Raw genomic sequence first — 16,635 nt, 5'->3', positions numbered from 1 at the left:
GTGTTGTGCGTCTGACCGGCTGTGCGATTGAGTGTTGTGCGTCTGACCGGGCTGTGCGACTGAGCATTGTGCGTCTGACCGGGCTGTGCGACTCAGTGTTGTGCGTCTGACCGGGCGGTGCGACTCAGTGTTTTGCGTCTGACCGGGCTGTGCGACTGAGCGTTGTGCGTCTGACCGGGCTGTGTGACTGAGCGTTTTGCGTCTGACCGGGCTGTGCGACTGAGCGTTGTGCGTCTGACCGGGCTGTGCGACTGAGCGTTGTGCGTCTGACCGGGCTGTGCGACTGAGTGTTGTGCGTCTGACCGGGCTGTGCGACTGAGTGTTGTGCGTCTGACCGGGCGGTGCGACTGAGTGTTGTGCGTCTGACCGGGCGGTGCGACTGAGTGTTGTGCGTCTGACCGGGCTGTGCGACTGAGTGTTGTGCGTCTGACCGGCTGTGCGACTGAGTGTTGTGCGTCTGACCGGGCTGTGCGACTCAGTGTTGTGCGTCTGACCGGGCTGTGCGACTCAGTGTTGTGCGTCTGTCCGGGCGGTGCGACTGAGTGTTGTGCGTCTGACCGGGCGGTGCGACTGAGTGTTGTGTGTCTGACCGGGCGGTGCGACTGAGTGTTGTGCGTCTGACCGGGCTGTGCGACTCAGTGTTGTGCGTCTGACCGGGCTGTGCGACTCAGTGTTGTGCGTCTGACCGGGCTGTGCGACTCAGTGTTGTGCGTCTGACCGGGCTGTGCGACTCAGTGTTGTGCGTCTGACCGGGCTGTGCGACTCAGTGTTGTGAGTCTGACCGGGCTGTGCGACTCAGTGTTGTGCGTCTGACCGGGCTGTGCGACTCAGTGTTGTGCGTCTGACCGGGCTGTGCGACTGAGTGTTGTGCGTCTGACTGGGCTGTGCGACTCGGTGTTGTGCGTCTGACCGGGCTGTTCGACTCGGTGTTGTGCGTCTGACCGGGCTGTGCGACTCGGTGTTGTGCGTCTGACCGGGCTGTGCGACTCGGTGTTGTGCTTCTGACCGGGCTGTGCGACTGAGTGTTGTGTGTCTGACCGGGCTGTGCGACTGAGTGTTGTGCGTCTGACCGGGCTGTGCGACTTAGTGTTGTGCGTCTGACCGGGCTGTGCGACTCGGTGTTGTGCGTCTGACCGGGCTGTGCGACTCAGGTGTTGTGCGTCTGACCGGGCTTTGCGACTCTGTGTTGTGCGTCTGACCGGGCTGTGCGACTCGGTGTTGTGCGTCTGACCGGGCTGTGCGACTCGGTGTTGTGCGTCTGACCGGGCTGTGCGACTCTGTGTTGTGCGTCTGACCGGGCTGTGCGACTCAGTGTTGTGCGTCTGACCGGGCTGTGCGACTCAGTGTTGTGCGTCTGACCGGGCTGTGCGACTGAATGTTGTGCGTCTGACCGCGCTGTGCGACTTAGTGTTGTGCGTCTGACCAGGCTGTGCGACTTAGTGTTGTGCGTCTGACCGGGCTGTGCGACTTAGTGTTGTGCGTCTGACCGGGCTGTGCGACTCAGCGTTGTGCGTCTGACCGGGCTGTGAGATTGTGAGTGTTGGGTGACTGACCGGTGTCAAGTGAGTGGAGCGGAATACCAGAGGGTGAGAAGGTAGCGTTAGGAAGCCAGGAAATAGCCACATAGGATAGACTTAAATCGCTGAATCCCCATTAGATTAGATTAGTAGGTACAATGCCCGGCGGGTGTGGAGATGCGACTCGGTGTACATCTTGTGATATGTATGCGTTCCTCGGTCATGCGATCGAGGGCGAATACAAATGCGCAAAATGTGAGCACGTTGCTTCCCTGGAAGCTCAGGTCCTCAATCTAGGGAAGCAGCTGGCAACACTGAGACGAATGTCCATACCGGAGGAGAGCCAGGATTGTACCAATCAGGTACAGACAGGGGCCTGCACAGAGGTGGGCGGAGTATCGGAGGTGCAGGCATCAGAGCAGAGCAGAGGGGTGACAGTTAGGAGGGGTAGAAGGGGACAAGTCAAGGAGGCTGATCCTGGGCTGGAGCACCCCAATAGATACGCCCCGTTGTGTGATGTTGGGGAAACCAGTCAGGGACCAGCATTGCTGGAGCAGAGCGACGCCCCTAGCTGCCAGGGGACGAACTCCTCCAGTGAGGCCGGGAGAAAGGGAAAGGAAAGACAGGTGCTGGTGGTAGGGGACTCAATTATTAGAAGGACAGATAGTGTAATCTGTGACATAGACCGTGTGCGCCGAACAGTCTGTTGTTTGCCGGGCGCTCGGGTTCGGCACATCGCGGATCGGGTGAACAGATTATTGGGTGGGGCTGGGGAAGACCCAGCTGTCATGGTACACGTGGGTACCAATGACATAGGCAGAGGAAGACGGAGAGTCCTAAACGATTTCAGGGACTTAGGCGCTAAGTTGAGGACTAGGACCTCCAAGGTAGTATTTTCCGAAATACTACCGGTACCTCGAGCCACACCAGAGAGGCAGCGGGAGATTAGGGAAGTTAACGAGTGGCTGAGGAGCTGGTGTAGTAAGGAGGGTTTCGGGTTCCTGGAGAACTGGGCCGACTTCTCAGTCGGTCACCGGCTCTTTGGTAGGGACGGATTGCACCTAAATGGGGTGGGTGCAGCCGTACTGGGTGAGAGGATGGCCAAAAAGTTAGAGGGGCTTTTAAACTAGGGAATGGGGGGGAGGGTACAGATGTAGAATTAGCCAGTGGAAAGCAAGTTTCAGAGGGCAGAAATGGGGGCATTAGCGGTAGGGTGTTCGGAGCCCCTATACCCAGGGTGGGTACGGGGAAAAATCAAGAGAGCAGCCTAAAAACATCAAAATTACGAGGCTTATATACCAATGCCAGAAGCCTGGCCAACAAGATGGGAGAGCTGGAGCTGCTGATGTTTGAGGAGGACTTAGATTTTGTGGGGATAACTGAGACTTGGTTTGACAGCTCTCATGACTGGATGGCGACCATTCAGGGGTATTCCCTTTATCGCAGAGATAGAGAGGGTAAAAAAGGGGGAGGGGTATGTTTGTATATTAAGAACAGTATACAGGTAAATATGAGGGATGATATTAATAATGGAGCTATGGACGAGGCAGAATCCCTATGGGTAGAGCTTCAAAGGAAAGGCACGGTGGGGAAGGTAATATTGGGCGTATGCTATAGGCCCCCAAACCAGAGGGAGGAGGGTGAGGTGGACCTCATGTTACAGATAGGATTGGCAGCAAGGATGGGAAATGTCATTATAATGGGGGACTTTAATTATCCTGATATAGACTGGGCAGAAGGAACCGCGCATTCAGCCAAGGCTCGGCAGTTCCTAAATGTTTTGCAGGACAATTTCATGGGTCAGATGGTGAATGCACCGACAAGAAACAATGCGGTACTTGACCTACTGATTACCAACAATACAGACCTGCTCACGGATATAGAAATACGGGACAACTTAGGGAACAGTGACCATAGGTCAATTGGTTTCAGTATTAATTACAGTAATAGGAAACACAAGGGTAATATAAGGACACTGAATTTCAAAAGAGCCAATTTCCCTAAACTGCGCTCGCTGCTAGAAAATATCAAATGGGATAGAACCCTGGGAACAAAGAACACGGAGGAAAAATGGGAGTGCTTCAAGAGCATACTTAACAAGGGGGTGGGCCAGTGCATTCCACAGGGAAATAAATTTAAAAGAGCAAAACTAAACCCTGGGTGGCTAAACTCCAACATAAAAATGTATATTAGAGCTAAAGAAAAGGCCTTCAAAAAATACAAGACTGAGGGGTCATTGGCAGCATTTAAGCATTACAAAGAGTGTAATAAGAAATGTAAAGATGAAATCAGGGCGGCTAAAATAGAACACGAGAGACATATAGCGGAGGAGAGTAAAAAGAACCCCAAGAAATTCTTTAAGTATATAAACAGTAAGAAAGCGAGGCCAGAACACATTGGCCCCATAAAAGATGATAAAGGAAAAATGGCCACTGAGGACAGAGAAAAGGCGGAAGTGTTAAATAATTTCTTTTCTTCAGTCTTCACAAAGGAATCGGGGGGCTACACGAACCCCGCTTGTAAGGCCGAACTAAATAATACACCTCAGGAAGTGCCGCCATGGCTAACAGAGGATAGACTTAGAGCTAAACTAGAGAAACTTAACATAAATAAATCCCCGGGACCGGATGGCTTGCACCCAAGGGTTCTAAATGAGCTCAGCCAGGTGATTGCCAGACCATTATTCTTGATCTTTAAGGATAGTTTACAGACAGGTATGGTGCCAGCTGATTGGAAAAAAGCCAACGTGGTACCAATATTTAAAAAGGGGCCGAGATATATCCCGGGTAACTATAGGCCGGTCAGCCTAACATCAGTAGTCTGCAAAATTTTGGAGGGGATGATAAGGGACCACATACAAGACTTTAGTAATGAAAACGGTATTATAAGTAGTAATCAGCATGGATTCATGAAAAATCGTTCATGCCAAACCAATCTATTAACCTTCTACGATGAAGTGAGCTGCCACTTAGATAAAGGTAAGCCTGTGGATGTGGTGTATCTGGACTTTGCAAAGGCCTTTGACACCGTTCCCCACAAACGCTTACTGTACAAACTAAGGAAGGTAGGTATGGACCATAAGGTGAGTACCTGGATAGAGAACTGGCTCCAGGGGAGAGTACAGAGGGTGGCGATTAATGGGGAGTACTCGGATTGGGCGGGTGTGGAAAGTGGGGTCCCCCAGGGTTCTGTCCTGGGACCAATCCTGTTTAATTTATTCATAAATGATCTAGAGGAGGGGATATCTAGTACAATCTCAGTATTTGCAGATGATACTAAATTAGGCATGCCAATATCTTCTATGCAGGATGTGGAAATCTTGCAAGCAGACCTGAACAAAATAACGGGGTGGGCAACTACATGGCAGATGAGATTTAATGTAGAAAAATGTAAAGTAATGCACTTGGGGGCCAGAAACCAGAAAGCAAGCTACTCACTAGGGGGGGAACCTCTGGGTGAGTCTAGGATGGAAAGGGACCTGGGGGTACTGGTAGACAACAGGCTTGGAAGTGGCATGCAATGCCAAGCCGCTGCAAGCAAAGCCAACAGAATACTGGGTTGTATAAAAAAGGGGATTCACTCCAGAAATAAAGAGATTATTCTTCCACTCTACAAGACTCTGGTCCGGCCACATCTGGAGTATGCTGTCCAGTTCTGGGCACCGGTCCTCAGGAAGGATGTGCTGGAACTGGAGAAAGTCCAGAGAAGGGCAACAAAAATAAATAGGGGAATGGAGGACATCGGCTATGAGGAAAGACTACAAGCACTGAACCTATTCTCTCTGGAGAAGAGACGCTTGAGGGGGGATATGATATCAATGTACAAATACTGTACTGGCGACCCTAGCATAAGGAACAAACTATTTAGAGTAAGGGAATACAATAAGACACGTGGCCACTCACTAAAACTAGAGGAAAGGCGGTTTAACCTTAAAGTGCGTAAGGGGTTCTTCACTGTAAGAGCGGTAAGGATGTGGAATTCTCTTCCGCAAGCAGTCGTATCAGCGGGGAGCATTGATAGTTTCAAAAAACTATTGGATGGACACCTTAAAGACCACAACATACAGGGGTATACAATGTACGGTTAAAAGCAAACATACACACATAGGTTGAACTGGATGGACTTGTGTCTTTTTTCAGCCTCACTAACTATGTAACTATGTAACTATGTAACTAATTTTTTTGGGCAATTATATATGTTTTTAAGACATTTACCAAGGTGACTAGGGAAGACTATAGTTTGTATTTCCTAAATCAATTTCTCTTACATTAAAATAAAAAAATGAGGGCTACAAGTTTTAGCTGGAGATGGGCTTTCATCTTTTATCTCTCACTAACCATCCATTTAAAATTAAATGTTCATCTAAGACTACCCTGTCCACAGGGTGACAACAGTGCAAACGGAGAACAGGGAAAAACAAAAACTTTGTTACATAGTTTGGAAAGAGAAACAGGCCCATCTAGTTTAAGAAATATTGATAGTAAAGGGTATGGGCGCTACTTCTAATATGTGCCGGTTCACACTTGTGCGATGCGGGAACGCTGCGAATATGCAGCGTGATCCCGCATTGCATCCGCACATCTGGCAGTTCCCACTGCCATATGCGATACGCAGGGGGTGTCAATTAAATGTTAACAACACCCCCAGTTTGATCGCATATCGCAGTGCGATCTGACAGTTCGCACAGAATCGGATCGCACAGGTGTGAACCACTGCGCTCCGATTCTGATGCGGCTGAAAAAATTCCTCATGTGCGTATTTGGTGCGGATACAGTGCGAATTCAGCCATACAAAGTGTATGGCTGAACTCGCATCCGCACGAGATCGCATGTAATGAAGGAGCAGTGCTCTCCGAATTGCATGCGATCTCGCAAGCCGCACAAATGTGAACTGGCACTAAATGTTGGTATATTTAACACTGGTATGTGATGATGTATCTGTTATAGTGTTATTGGTGTGACATATGGTAAATATATAACAACACACTTATACATACATGGCATACAATATAATATAGCTATAAAGTGCTCTCGTGCTCAGTGCCACAAAATTATGATATGTAAATAAATTATGTGATAACAAATCCTGTGAAACTGTGAAATTCTTCTGTGGTATAAGAATATAATAAATATATAAATAAATAAATAAATAAAGTGCTGCAGTGTCAAACCTGTGAAAAAGGTGAATACCTACTGTATAGGTACAAAGTATGATAAATAAATATAGTGCTACAGTATTATAGGTAAAAAATATATATATAAATAAATACACATATATATAAATATCTCCAGATCAAATATGTCCAAAGTCCCAATATTATGTGCTGAGATGAGCTGTCAGCCACATTACTCTTTGAAGGTGCTGTAGTGCCAAACCAATCCAAAGAATAAATCTAAGTATTAACAGTATGTGATCCTTTTTAGGTGTTTGTGATATCCCAAGTATATGAGAAGCCAAAAGAATAGGTGAGACGGTGGTACTGTGTTTATCTCTTACTTGGCTGTGCTCTGTGCGGTGATGCAGTGCCCCTGTAAGAATTGCACTCATAGCAATGCTTTACCCTGTAAAGGGGTAGCAAGCTCTGCACAGCTAATACTGTAGCACTATATTTATTTATCATACTTTGTACCTATACAGTAGGTATTCACCTTTTTACAGGTTTGACACTGCAGCACTTTATTTATTTATTTATTTATTTATTTATTTATTCATTATATTCTTATACCACAGAAGGATTTCACCTTTGGCACTGCTTTACAGCTATATCATATTGTATGCCGTGTATGTATAAGTGTGTTGTTATATGTTTACCATATGTCACACCAATAACACTATAACAGATACATCATCACATACCAGTGTTAAATATACCAACATATATTAGAAGTAGCGCCCATACCCTTTACTATCAATATTTCAATTTTATACTTCTCACTTGGGTGAGAAGTATTCTAGGAGGCTGCAAACTTCAGGATTATATCTTTCTTTTAGCATTTTTCCTAATTGCGCGGGATTACCATATCATCATCTAGTTTAAGCACTTCCCGACCGTGCTACAGCCAAAACACGGCTATAGCGCAGATGTCCGGTTCTTTGAGGGGGTCCATGGATGTCATCCCAGAACCCTGCCCTCTGGGGCATACATCAGGCACGCTCTGCGACCGTTGTGTCCTTTGGACACAGCTCATCCCAGATCAGAGTAAAGGACCATGGGATCTGTTATGTCCAATCACAGCTGATTACACATAAACAGATTTACCGGTAATCAGCTCTCCTTTGCTCACGCGCTGTGTCTGTGTTAGAAAAGGAGACCTGATAACCAGCAAGGCTGTAAGTACATTGTTTACACTGAGAATCAAGGTCAGTGCCATGATTATCTATGCAGCCCCATCAGCGCCCCTCAGTGCAGCCTCATCAGCGTCCCTCAGTACAGCCTCATCAGCGCCCCTCGGTGCAGCCTCATCAGTGCCCATCAGTACAGCCTCATCAGTGCCCATCAGTACAGCATATCAGTGCAGCCTCATCAGCACACGTCAGAGAAGAAGAAAAATGATTTATGACATGGTATATGGATGGTATATGGATATACAGGATGATATATAAGAGAGGTATATGGATGAATAGGATGGTATATAAGAGATGTATATGGATGTACAGGAAGGTATAGAGAGTGTGTGTGTATATATCTATACACACACACACTATCCTGCCAAAAGCATTGGGACGCCTGCCTTTACACGCACATGAACTTTAATGGTATCCCAGTCTTAGTCCGTAGGGTTTAATATTGAGTTGGCCCCCCTTTTCAGCTATAACAGCTGCAACATTTCTGGGAAAGCTGTCCACAAGGTTTAGGAGTGTATCTATGGGAATGTTTCACCATTCTTCCACAAGAGCATTTGTGAGGTCAGGCACTGATGTTGGAGAGAAGGCCTGGCTCGCAGTCTGCGCTTTAATTCATCTTAAAGGTGTTCTATCAGGTTGAGGTCAGGACTCTGTGCAGGCCAGTCAAGTTCCTTCCCCCTAAACTGGCTCATCCATGTCTTTATGGACCTTGCTGTGTGCACTGGTGTGCAGTCATGTTGGAACAGGAAGGGGCCATCCCCAAACTGTTCCCACAAAGTTGGGAGCATAAAAAAGTGTCTGAAATGTCTAGGTATGCTAAAGCTTTAAGAGTTCCCTTCACAGTAACTAAGGGGCCAAGCCCAACCCCAGAGAAAAAAAAAACACAGCATAATCCCCTCTCCACCAAATGATTTGGAATAATGGCGAGTGTTCGGATACATTCAGGTCTCATCTCTACATCTCTATAGAAGTGTGTCCGATGTTTCCCTTGTATCAATACAATCTCCACCTGTCCACATTCCAGAAATGTAGGCTTATCAGAACTAATGAGTGTAACCTACAGTCCTCCAGGTGTGCAGACCCCCCACTTGGAGGAGGAATGGACCACCCTATGAAAGATTCAGATATTCTCATATCCTTATCACAACCAGAGTTGTCAGGTCGCTGTCTCTGCACAGCTGGCTGGTGTCTGTGTTGAGCCAATGATGTGAAAGGGAGAAAATGGCTGACTACAGATGACAGGGCTAGGCTGGGCTGCCATTAGAAATGATGGGGCACTGGAGAGCTGACCAGACAGCCCCACGTATCCACAGGCAGACTCTGTTGGCGCCCACTGCTGACCAAATGGGAAGTACTGCGTGTACCCCCTATTGATGGTCCTGACAACAGGTGATCTGTAGTATTTGCAGACTGGGCCCGAGGGTGGCCTGGAGTATTGGTAGAATGGAGGATGACCTGTGATATTGTCCATATATACTGGAAAATGAACTGAAGTGTAAATGGACGAAATTGAGGGGTGGTCTGGAGTATCAGCAGATAACTGGGGTTGACTTGTAGCAAAGACATTGTTAATAGATAAGACTTTACCTCCGACCAGTGCAGCTGATTAGTATTGATCCTCAGAGCTTCCAGTGGTGCCTTGGCCTTGGATCTGTTCATGGTGACCAGTCTTTTCTGAGCCCCGGATTCTGCCTTTTGGGCACTCCGCTTCTCCTTCCTGTGATCATTCCTATTCTTGCACCTTCATTGGCTGTGCCCTTTTATCCTGGCCTTCCACAAACAACTATCCTTACCAGAAACAAGATGTAAGACAAAGAAATAACTCTGTTATAAAACATAAAAGTAGGCCAATCATATCCATTTTTCAAGTTAAAGAAAATAGAACCACTTCACATCAGGTGCCTCCATTTGTGTTCCCCATAAATTGGGAACCCCAATCAGAGTACCTTCACATATCAGTTGCCACCACATATTAGATGCCCCCATCAGAATATTACCTTAGATCAGTTACCCCAATCAAGGTACCCCTTTATTACAGGTGTCCCCTTAAGACTGTCCCCTTAAATCCAGCGTCCCCATAACAGTGCTACCTTATATGAGGTGTCCCCATAACAGTGCCCTCTTACATCAGGTGTCTCCATAACAGTGCCTCTTTTCTTTTACATCAGGTGTCCCCATAACAGTGCCCCCTTACATCAGGTGTCCCCATAACAGTGCCCTCTTACATCAGGTGTCCCCATAACAGTGCCCCTTTTCCTTTACATCAGGTGTCCCCATAACAGTGCCCTCTTACATCAGGTGTTCCCATAACAGTGCCATCTTACATCAGGTGTCCCCATAACAGTGCCCCCTTACATCAGGGGTCCCCATAACAGTGCCCTCTTAAGTCAGGTGTCCCCATAACAGTGCCCTCTTACATCAGGTGTCCCCATAACAGTTCCCTCTTACATCAGGTGTCCCATTACAGTGCCCCCTTACATGAGGTGTTCCCATAACAGTGCCCCCTTACATTAGGTGTTCCCATAACAGTGCCAACTTACATCTGGTGCCCCCTTACATCAGTTGTCCCCATACCAGTGCCCCCACACATCAGGTGTCCCCATACCAGTGCCCCCTTACATCAAGTGTTCCCATAACAGTGCCCTCTTACATCAGATGTCCCCATCAAATTACCCCTAGAAATCCATACCTCAATCAGAAAATATCTTCATGTTTCAATTGCCCCCTTCAATGTGCCCCCATATATCAATACCCCATAGAGGTACCCCCGTAATACAGCCTCCCCATAGACTAGCTGCCTCATTACATAAGGTGTTCCCACCTTATGTACACCCGTAAAGCAGGGGCCTCATCAGAATACCTTCATACATTGTTTATCCCAAACAGAGCATCCCCATAGATCAGTTACCCCCATCACTGTGCCCCCTTACATCAGGTGTTCTTCTTCACAGTGCCCCCTTATATCAGAAACCCCAATCAGAGTACCCCCATAGATCAGTTGCCCCATCAAAATACTCCCATAGATCAGTTTCCCTCATCAGAGTGCCTTCACAAATCACTTGCTCCATCACAGTGCTCCCATAGATCAGTTATCCCATCAGAATGTCCCCTTAGATTAGTTGCAGCCTTAGATTATCCATCAGAGTACATACACTATATTGTCAAAAGTATTGGGACACCTGCCTTAACACGCACATGAAATTTAATGGCACCCCAGTATTAGTCCATAGGGTTCAATATCGAGTTGGCCCACCCTTTGCAGCTATTACAGCTTCAACTCTTCTGGGAATGCTGTCCACAGGGTTTAGGAGTGTGTCTATGGGAATGTTTGACCATTCTTCCACAAGAGCATTTGTGAGGTCAGGCACTGATGTTGAATGAAAAGGCCTGGCTCCCAGTTTCCGCTTCAATTCATCCAAAAGGTGTTCTATCGGGTTGAGGTCAGGACTCTGCAGACCAGTCAAATTCCTCCACCCCAAACTCGGTCATCCAAAGACTGGGATGAAATTAAAATTCATATGTGTGTAAAGTCATGTGTCCCAAAACGTTTGACAATATAGTATATATAGATTAGTTGCCCTCATCACAGTGCCCCAATAAGATAAGTTGTACTGACAAATCAGTTGCCCCATCACAGTACCCCCATCAATTTGTTGCCCCATCAGAGTACATATATAGATTAGTTGCCCCATCACAGTCTCCCCATAGATTACTTGCCCCAATCACATTGCCCCCATAGAGTAGTTGCCCTCATCACAATGTCCCCATAGATCAGTTGCCCTATCAAAGTTTCCCCCATAGATTAGTTGCCCCCCATCACAGTGTCCCCATTGATTAGTTGCTTCATCATAGTGTCCCTGTAGATCAGTTGCCGCCCATCAGAGTACCCCCATAGATGAGTTGCCCCCTATCACTGTGTTCCGATGAATTAGTTTCCCCCATCCAAGTACCCCCATAGATCAGTTGCCCCATCACAGTGCTTAGTGTAACTGTAGGAGAAATCCCTATAGCCTGACAGGAAGGAGGTAGGAACTAGCAGGAGAAACGTGCACACAGCATGCATGTGAAGTCATTGGTTGCTAGGGATGCCGGCATCCCTAGCAACCAATGACTGCTGCTCACAGGACCAGGACCTGTGGTGGTCCACCATGTTAGTGAAGGCTTTATGAACCTATGAGCCTGTGCAGGAGGTGGAGCAAGGGAGTCGAAAATCACCATTTACATATGTGTGCAGGAGTAACGTATTACTTCGCATTTCTGTGTAAGCACGGTGGGACGGGGGAGCTTTATTCATTTTTTTATTATTTATTTTATTTTTAAATATATATATATTTTTTACACTTTTTTATTTATTTATTTGTTTTTTGTAATAACTTCATTGCTATCACAAGGGATGAACAACATCTCCTGTGACAGCATGGGCTGTGACAGGTCCTCTTTATGGAGAGATTTGGGATCTATTAGACCCCAAATCTCTCCTCTGGCCCCCAATGCAGCCAATCAGACTGAGATCGGTCCGATCAGCTGCTTCTCCGGCCATTGGTAGACAGGTAAACAAAGGGGGCGGAACCAGGAAGTGATGAATACTTGTGGCTCCCGGTTTCCAGGGTTACAGAGAGAGGGGAATGACGTCAGTTTCTCTCTCTCTGTACAGGACAGCCATCGCCGCCGACCGCATCGCTCCTAGCCTCTGCGATGGGACTGGAGAGACGGGGGCGGGGGAGAGGAGTGGGACCCCCTTCCACCACCCCTATAAGTGATCGAGGTTCAAGTAGCTAATTGGCCCCTCAGATCACTTCTACCTTGTAGAGAATTTGCTGGCTGAAAACAATGATACAGAGATGATGCCTGTAGGTGCACCCACCATCCCAGTATAAACCCGAGGACGTACGGGTACGTACATTTGGGGGAAGTGGTTAAAGGTAAAGAAGAGATTTGGGGTCTTTTTGACCCTAGAGCTCCCCAAAAAGAGGACCTGTCATCCTTATTTATCCTTGTATTCTATTACAAGCGATATCTACATTCCTTGTAATAGGAATAAAAGTGACAAAAATGAAAGGGACAGTGTAAAATAAAGAATAAAATAGATAAGGGAAAAAAATCCTTTAGTGCCTGGATCCCTCAGTACTCACGCGCAGAAGAGAATTCAAACCACACATGTGAGGTATCGCTGAGAACAATACATTGAGAACAATAAAAAAAAGTGACCCGGAACATGCCATGCGCTACTTTGCCATGTTTGTCGCACATAGGGCAGCCACTTTGAAATCAGTAGACTGCTCTATGCTTGTTGGGTAAAAAAAAAAAAAAAAATGCTTGAAAAAATGGGTGTTTCCCATACAGGTGTATGTCAGAGGTGTGACTGGGGCCTTCATCATTTCACAAACTATGGAATGCTTTGAAGTCAGAAATGAGCAGTTAGCACACGTGAAAAAATGAAAATACATAAACAGTGAAGGGGTTAAAATGACCCTTAAAATGACTATCTGAGCACTCACCCCTCCCCCTCTCTGAAAGTAGCAGATGCTCGTGTCTACAGACACTACACCCCCACTGAGCCCCATGTGTAAGCCCCCTCTTTCAGACTCCTCATCATCCCCCACATACAAGTTAAAAGTTGAAATAGAACTAAAGACAATTTTTTTCCCATTTAGAATAGTGTAAGGGAGGGAAAAAACCTCTGTCAGGGTTACTTTGCCATCTGTGTCCCCATTGGGGAGATTTCCCTTCACTTCCTGTCCCATAGCCAAAAACATAAGTTAGAGAAATCCCCCAAAATGACATAATCCCAGGGTGTCACCAGAACTAGTGTCCCCATTGGAAGATTTCCCAGCTAATTCTGCTTCTAGTGACAACCCAAATATATTAGAATTTTCTTTCACTTTGGGTGATAAGGGTTAACATGAAACACAAATAGGGTGAATATCCCTAAAGGGGGCACACACAGCGATAAAAACCTAACAGGTGTTCTAATCCCTCTCCACTCCATGCAAAACTAAAAATAAAAACATTTTCCTTTATTTATATTTTAACCACTTGCCGACCGCCGCACGACTATCTACGGCGGCGGTCAGCCCCTCACAGGCAAAGTGACGTAGGTCTACGTCGCTCGCCTGTGAGGGTTTAGGGAGCGAGCGCGCGCCGCCGGAGGCGCGCTCCCGCTCCCGCGTGGTCACGGACCCCCCCGCGCGTGTGACCGGCGGACCCGATCGCCGCCGGCCACTCTGCGATCGGCGGGGGAGAGGGAGAAAGTCAGGCAGCTTGTGTAAACAAGCTGCCTGTCATTCTCCTCTCTGTATGAGAGATGATCACATGGATCTACTATGTAGATCCATTGATCACTCTGCATACAGTTGAAGCCACAGCCAATCACAGTTAGAATCACGCCCCTAGGGACACACACAGCCCCTCCCTCTCAAATAAAGTTAACCCCTTCACTACCAGTGTATTTTTACAGTAACAGTGCATATATATAGCACTGATTACTGTAGAAATGTCACTGGTAACCCCAAAAGTGTCAAAAATGTCAGTCAAGGGTCCGATCTGTCCGCCGCAATGTCGCAGTACCGCAAAAAAAAATCGCAGATCGCCGCCATTACGCGTTAAAAAAAAAAACAACAAAAATGACAAAAATCTTTCCCTTTGTTAGTAAACGCAATAACTTTTGCGCAAACCAATCAAAATACGCTTTTTGCGATTTTTTTTACCAAACATAGGTAGCATAAAACAAATTGGCCGAAAATATTAAAAAATTTTGATTTTTACATTTTTTTTGGGGGGAATTTCATATAAAAAAAAGGGAAAAATATTGCTATTTTTGAAAAATTTACGCTCTTTTTTTGTTTATAGCGCGTGATCAAAAAATCGCACAGGTGATCAAATACCGCCAAAAGAAAGCTCTGTTTGTGGGAAAAAAAGGACGCCAAATTCGTTTAGGTACAGCGTCGCACGACCGCGCAATTGTCCGTTAAAGTCACGCAGTGCCGAATCGCAAAATACCCTCTGGTCGTTTAGCAGCCAAATCCTCCGGGGCTTAAGTGGTTAACATATGGGCAAGAAATGAAAAAAAAAAAAAAAAAAAGATTTGGCAGTGAAAGGGTTAATAAACGAAAAAGGGGGAAGGCATTGGTTTTACAGTTAAAGGTTTAAAAAATAAATGAAATATATAGTTTGGTAGTGAAAGGGTTAAAAGCTGAAAGGGGAAAAAAATGGATTGGCATGTAAAGGGTTAAAATGGAAAATAATTGGTTTGTAAGAATGATCAAATAAAAGAGAAGCGGGAAAGAAATGAGAATATTTGATTTTGATTTTGATTCTAGGGAGGATTTATAAGGCTCTATTCACTGTGTTATAGGAATACAGACCTTTATTTCAGCCATGGGACTGTAAGGGTTAAATCTCAATCAAAATAACTGTCACTTCCAGAAAAACATGTTATTACAGGAGCCGTATCCCTATTAGATCTGTATACTGAGCCTAGAGGCTGAATTCTCACAGCTCACAAACAAGGACGAGGCTCCTTTAAGAAAAATCGGCAGTTATTTTTTTGCTGAGTCATCAAAAAACAAAAACAAAAAGGTCACATGACCAGACCTCAGAGCTCAGCCTATATAAGGAGCTGCTGCAGGAGAGAATGTTCTGTAGACAAGTGTTTGCTGACCAGTGAAGACCTGTCTATATCTCTGCTGATTCAGCTGAGATATTTCTTGCGATTTCATTGGATTTGATTTCATTTGAATTCAATTTCATTGTGATTTCATTGTTGTACGTTTAAAGCGTGTTTCATTATTCTTAATAATGAACCAATTTAAATGTAAACAGATTGTTTCTCTGAAAAACACCAAAGAGAAACCCACCATAGGAAGAGCAGCTATGGAAGGAGCTATCAGTGACCAGCCTGCAGATACTCCAACCAAGAAGCCCACCAAAATGAAGAAGGCTCGGGCTTTTGTGCGCGGCTGCTTCAGAGCCGTTGTTAGATCTATTGGTTCCGGCCGTAAAGCCAATAGACCTCACCGAAATACAGACACTGGGATTGGTAAGTATTGTGGATATTGATAGATACAAGATAACTGACACCCTTTTATTGGATCCTTCTTTCCTATTGATGACAGGTCACCCCCCTCCCCCATATGTACACCTGTATAGGGATTGCCATGGATATTGATGACAGGTCACCCCCCTCCCCCATATGTACACCTGTATAGGGATTGCCATGGATATTGATGACAGGTCACCCCCCTCCCCCATATGTACACCTGTAAAGGGATTGCCATGGATATTGATGACAGGTCACCCCCCTCCCCCATATGTACACCTGTATAGGGATTACCATGAACATTGATGACAGGTCACCCCCCTCCTCCATATGTACACCTGTATAGGGATTGCCATGGATATTGATGACAGGTCACCCCCCTCCCCCATATGTACACCTGTATAGGGATTGCCATGAACATTGATGACAGGTCACCCCCCTCCCCCATACAGTATGTACACCTGTATAGGGATTGCCATGGATATTGATGACAGCCCCCCTCTCCCATATGTACACCTGTATAGGGATTGCCATGGATATTGATGACAGCCCCCCCCCCTCCCATATGTACACCTGTATAGGGATTGCCATGAATATTGATGACAGGTCACCCCCCCCTCCCCCATATGTACACCTGTATAGGGATTGCCATGGATATTGATGACAGGTCACCCCCCTCCCCCATATGTACACCTGTATAGGGATTGCCATGAATATTGATGACAGGTCACCCCC

Source organism: Pelophylax lessonae, assembly GCF_965119305.1.
Source record: "Pelophylax lessonae genome assembly, chromosome: 2".
Taxonomy (NCBI): Eukaryota; Metazoa; Chordata; class Amphibia; order Anura; family Ranidae; genus Pelophylax; species Pelophylax lessonae.
This window is presented reverse-complemented; position numbering follows the sequence as displayed.